Here is a 6,263-nt window from a genome sequence, read left to right as displayed (position 1 = left end):
ATGATACTGATGATGTCATATTACAGATAACTACAAATATAAATGTAGATCATAAAAAGATACTTCTTATGAGGATTCAGGAAAAACCTTCAGAATTCATGTGAGTGTTGTAAAAATGACTAAAAACACTGTGTTTTTTTTTTTACGGGGTATTTGCCGACATCTGCAGAAGAAAGAGTAAGCTCTGTGTGTATGTGTGTTATTAATTAACCTGGGGCTGAAAGTTAAAGCACCTTTTGATTAATTGCGTCGAGAGAACAAAACTAACTAAATCTTTCATTGATCCCTGGGGATAAAATTCCCCCGATCAGGAATTCATCAGATCTTATCAATACTGATTCATTAACAGTGTCTCCTTAACGAAACCCTCATCAGTTTATTTAAGGCGTCTATCTGTTTTCTACATGTTTATTCGTTCCCTCGGTCTCGAGGAGCTGCTGTTGGACTTTGAGCTTTATTAAGTTGGAATTCACGGAGGAGTCTGGTTTCTTTTTATTGCACTTTGTAATAAAAACAATATTGGAAAGCATAAATAAAACATTAATGACAGACTGTGGCTGTGTTTCCTCAAAGTTTATGTTTTTGTCTTCTCCTCTGGTAAATGTCCTGCAGTTTCTGTTGGAGTGAGAGAGACAGTGTGACAGTAAATGTGATTGTTCTTTGTCAAGTTTTCTGCGTTTGAACCGAAGCTGAGAAAGACGACGCTGCTTCTGTAAAGCTCTGCGTGTTTTTATTCTGATTTCCTGATGGAGTTTCCATCAAGCTAAAGATGCAGCTGAAGATTCAGTGTCTGTATATTGGTCATTGGCCTCCCTGCTCTCTAATGATCAGCGCTGCACTGTGCAAGTAGAAACATGATTGAAGGAACAGCTGAAGGTCCAAGAACGAATCAAAGTAAATAAATCAACCACAAACATTGGATGTGGGAGCTGCATTAATGAAGGATTCACTGTAGTGACCATTTTCACTGTATAATGTAGCAGTCGTAGTATTTACAGTAGTACTACAGCAGAATTAGAGCTGATAGCTTCACATTTACAGCTGCAGAGAGAGAGACAGATGAAAGCAGATGAAAACGTTTTAATGTGTCGTTCATCTTTGCATTTTAATTCACCGCTGCGTTGAATGTAATTTCAGTGATATTAAACTGTTCTCATCTCCCTCCTCATCCTCTCTCTCCGCTGCCATCACTTTCCCTCATGACCATCCTGCCTCCCTCCATCTGTTTCTCTCCAGCTAAATGCCAGCTGAAATGAATATGTTAATTCAGCGGGCTGCTGGCTTGTAACTCTGTGATCAATGAGGCTCCTGGCTGTTGGTTCAGTTTCAGCACAGAATGTATAGGAGGCCGGATCATTAAAACACCAGGGGAACCAGGCCCGAGCTGCTGGGTGAAAAATTAGATCAGTCATTATATATAGCAAAAGAATTTGTATCTTATTTATCTAAATTCTAATGACGTCGGTTTGTCTCCATTTCAGCATCTAAAATCAGGATTAGTCCGTTTCCTGCAGGAGCTCAGGACACAGAACAGTGTCACAAAGATGAGAAACAAGGTGAAATGGAAAGAAGAGTGGAGGCAGGATCAATATTTGGTGTTCCTCTTACATTTTTACTGTGGACAAGTCAAATATGGAGAAAAAACGAGCAACAAAGTCCATTTTCGTTCAGTTCTTCTGAAGAAACTTGAGCTTAAAGAGTTGAAATAACAATGAAATCAAACTGCACATTGTATAAAAGCAGCGGTTCAATGGAACTTGTTGTTTCACACTTTCAGAACAATTAAAACTAGTAATAGTACCAATAGTACCATACACAGAAATGTTTTAATAATCTGCTGCTGCATGAATCCACACTGATGTTGGACTCGATGCATTCGACTAGTTTTGTTTTCCGTTGTTTCTCTGTGATGAATCTATTTGCAGCCGTGTTCGCTGTGGGTTACACGGCACAAGGTGCTGACACTGTGGCACCGAGGAGAGCTGAGACAACAGGCAGGTTAACAGTCAGCAGAAACAGTTTTACAACATGAAGAAAGAAAAAACGCGTCACCCTCGTTGCATATCAAAGTGCTGCTATGGTGACAAAGAATATGACTTTAGATGTTAGCATTGATCCTCATAAAGATAAACGTATTGTACACGTAGTTGCTTCCTCATCACGTGCAGCCTCCTGGTTTCTGAGTCTAAACTGTGATCTGACTCAACAAACTCAATATTACTGAGCTGATTAAACATAATATTTTATGTTGTATTGAACACGTCCGTTAAACATACAGACTGAAAAGTAAGTGAAACGTGTTTTAGTAATGGGTTGAACCAGCCTTTGGGAGGAATAACCTCGAGCAAGCTCTTCCTGTAGCTGTGGATCAGACCTGAACAACACGTGGACCCTTCAATGCTTCGGGTCACGGTTCTGCTGATCACTCAGTTCTCCTCAGCTTTAGCTTGCAGACAGCTTATATCCTGCAGGATATCATAATCGATTGAAGCAGAAAACCTGGAAATTGCAAATATTTCATGTATTTTTTGCTGCTTTACAAAGTTTAGTGTTTGTTTGGTCGAAGTCTTGCAGTTATTGTGCAGAGATTTGCTAAATGAACCTGTGGATTTAAAGATTGCTAAAGAGTGCGAAGCAATCAGAAAAGGGAAAGATGGTGGTGGTGATTTCAATGAGAGGACAGTTAATGAAAGAGGTTGGCAAACGAAACGATGAGGTGGTGCAAAAAGAAAGCAGCGTTTTAATGGAAATGGAACAGAGCCGAGGAAACATAAAGAACGAGGAGAAACGACGAGTTGGAGTTAACACAGCATCATTAACACGAGTCAGCACAAGTGTTCTGCTCAGAAAGGAGAGAAAGTTGGTGCGAGAGAGGACGAGACGAAGTTGGGAGACACTTTTTTCTAGTTGCCAGAAGTCACGGGTTCAACTGCTCGTCTGCAGCTCACTCTAAATGAGACAGTGTGTGTGTGTGTGTGAAGACAGTGATTTATGGACGAGAGGTTTATTGTCATTACACTGAAGAATGAACAGTCACAAACTCTCCTTCCTCCCCCTCCTCCACCTCTTCCCTCGTTCCCTCCATCTCTCTCGTTCCTCCATCATCACACAGGTGGAGAGTTTTTAACAGCAGCTGAAGGACTGAACCTCCTCTCAGCTGGAATAAACTAGAACCAGTCAATAGGACGGTAATGGAAACACAATTTATTACTTTAATTTGACCAAACAGGGTCAAGCTCACAAAGGTTTGAGTGTTTGTCTGAGATTAAAGGTCAGTCGATAATCATAAATTAACAAGCACACGTCGGTCGTTCTATAGCTGGGGGGACATTTATTGCCATTATACAAGCAACGTCTCCACAAGTCCCTACCCCAACCTGAAAACCATGTCTTAAGCTGAAACTGAATCAAGCCTCAAACAGAATCTAGAACATCCAGCACTATCAGAACTAGTCTGAGGCACTCGGTGGACACTTGTGTGCCGTGTTCAGCCGCCATCCATCCCAAAGAAAACAGTCTGAGTCTGAGTCTAGATGAGGAGCAGCTTGAAGTCCAGGACCAAGTTTCCACAGTCAGTCGTGATTAAGGGTTAATGAGCTGAAGGCTACATCCTGTTGCTGTTGTTCATCTCCAGGTAAGTGGAGATGCACAAACTAATGTGGAGTTTATTTGAACTAAGTTTGTCAGTAGAGCAGCAGACCAGCCTCTGATCTGAGACCCCGCCAGGTCAAAGTTCATTACCTGTTACCAACCACGTCTTTCTGTTATTAAATCCTGCAAATGACACGAAGCTTCTACAAAATAACCCACATCAGACCGATCGCTGGAAGAACTTGGTATTCTCCTCGTTCTCCTGGAGGCATCAGATACCGGGGCTCATTAATCCTCTTTGTCCAGACGTCCTCTTTTGAACCATCTCGAGTTTTTTTCAGCTGTTGGACTTTTGATGCAATATGAGATTTTTTTTTTTTGTGCACACAGCAGGTGAAGTTCTGCAGAATCCAGTCTCTGCAGCCAAATGTTAATAAGCTGCAGAATAGAAGCTGCCATCATAATGAAAAACTAGTTGGACTGAAGTGAGGGGCCCACTTCTGGATAACGTCCTTCATTATATCCTAGTGATCACACAGCGCTGCCTCTAAACCTGGGCCAGCCACCGTGTCCCATCATCCTGGGATTACAGAGATAAAGCAGTCGGCTTTTGGGGAACTTCACTACAGATCTGGATTTCTCAAAGAAGATGAGCAGCAGCGAAGGAGTCAACAAAGCATTAACCAATATCTCTCAAAGAATCCACATGAAATAGGAACCGCAGCTCGAATAATAACGTTAGTAGACAACACCCCTTTTTAATTTCTCTCTTATTTGATGGAATTGTTTCCTTAACTGATTTAGTTTTATAAAAAAGTTCAAGCTTGTGTTTTAAATAAATATGACGTGGAGCAGAAAAGCAAACATGCAGCCTCTCAAAGAGCCGCAGCTCAGTGAAGCAGCTCTGTCATCTCTTCTGCATTCAGGAAGCTTCTGTGTTTGATTTCAGTGAATTCATCTTCTAAAGAGCCAGAATCAGTCCAGCTGTGAGTCCACAGGACAAGTCATACAGTTTAGACTGAGGCTCCCTCCATACCACCAGCTACCCTAACACCTCAGAGAGAGGAGGAATCAAAGTACGGTGGCCTAGAAGGGAGCATGTGTGGAAAAATGCTGCTGTTCTGGAGCTTTGATGCAGAAATTTGGGAAACAGCTCATCCTGTCACGGAGTCGTGGTGCCACCTGTGCTGCTGCTGCTCTGTTGGCCGACGCTGTTCTCATCTGTTTGACGTGTTAGATCATCGCACTCTATGATCTGAGGTCGCTGCAGTTCGTCAGGTCTCAGGTGTCCAAAGAATGAGCTCAGCTGACCAATATATTCCAAGATGACACTGTCAAGATTCATCGAGCTCCGCTTCAGCTTCACATGACGTCACCATGTTGTTTTATTCCAGGGTTGTTGTTCATTTCTGTTAGTTTCTGGGTATTGACGTTTGTTTCATGCTCTTATTTCTTAAACTTCACAGTGGCTAAATAAACATCGTCTGTCTTTTTATTCTTTGGTGTCTGAGAAAATCATACGTACGGACAGAGGAATAAGAGACGACTGTGTTATTCTGTCTCTGACTCAGTAATTCATTTTTAAGAGAAGTTATAAAACTACCCAACTGTATCTCTTATTAACATTATACTGTGTGTGTTTGTTCTGATATCTTAGTGAGAACCAGCTTTGCACCATCATCGTGGAGACATTTCATGGGTCCTTTATGGGTTATGGTTATAATTGGATAACTTGGATATAGATTCAAGTAACACAAAGTGATTTTGACTGAGGTTATTTAAGGTAATGTTGGTGCAGTCTCCCTATATGAGAAAAATAAGTTGTGTTTATGTGTTTGTGCTGCAGGTTGTTGACCTCAGCAGAGACTAGAGACTGATGTGAGAGTTGGAGGAGGGACAGATGCATGAAGTGGTTAGGGTTAGGTCAGAAAGTCCTGTGGTTATAAAGAAACAGTAACTGTTTATGGAAACAACATATCATCATCATGTAAACACAAAGTTAAATCTGGTTGCAGTTGCATCATCCCTAAAGCGCCACCACTCCCATTAGACACATTCGGGCACATAAACATGTTATTTTAACCATTTTCATCAGCAAAGAACAGATATATTCGAGTTAACCGGCCGCCTCTCTCCTCTCAGTAAAATGATTGAGACTACAGGAGCAGGTTTTAGGCTCTGATTGAGCAACACCACTGCCTTTGAGTGTTTCCTGTCAAATCTAATTTGTTATAGATCGGATTTGACTTGCAGCAGGTTCAGGTTGCAGCGTACAGGTTCATACAAAAGGAGCTTTTACTGCTGTGCACACAAACATTCAACAACAGGAAGATAATAAAGACACTGAAGTGCTTTAACTTTCTGTGGAGATATTTCTAAAAGATGTGAGATGTGTCCGGGCTGCACCCGGTAGAGACCAAAAACTGAGCTAAAAGGAGAGAACAGTGGATTAACACTCAATATGTGGACACGAAGATGAACGATCATGTTGCTCTGTAACTTCTGTATATTCAACATATCAACCTGCTTTTTTCCAGTTTAAACTAAACGTTCTGCCTCATGCAGGGAAACATTTCTCACTGCGAGACCATTTCTCTAAAACTATGATCTCATGACAGCATATTTAAAATCAGCTGCATTATGCATTCAGTAAACAGAAACATAAACATGAT

The sequence above is a fragment of the Anabas testudineus genome, chromosome 23, assembly GCF_900324465.2.
Source record: "Anabas testudineus chromosome 23, fAnaTes1.2, whole genome shotgun sequence".
Lineage (NCBI taxonomy): Eukaryota > Metazoa > Chordata > Actinopteri > Anabantiformes > Anabantidae > Anabas > Anabas testudineus.
This window is presented reverse-complemented; position numbering follows the sequence as displayed.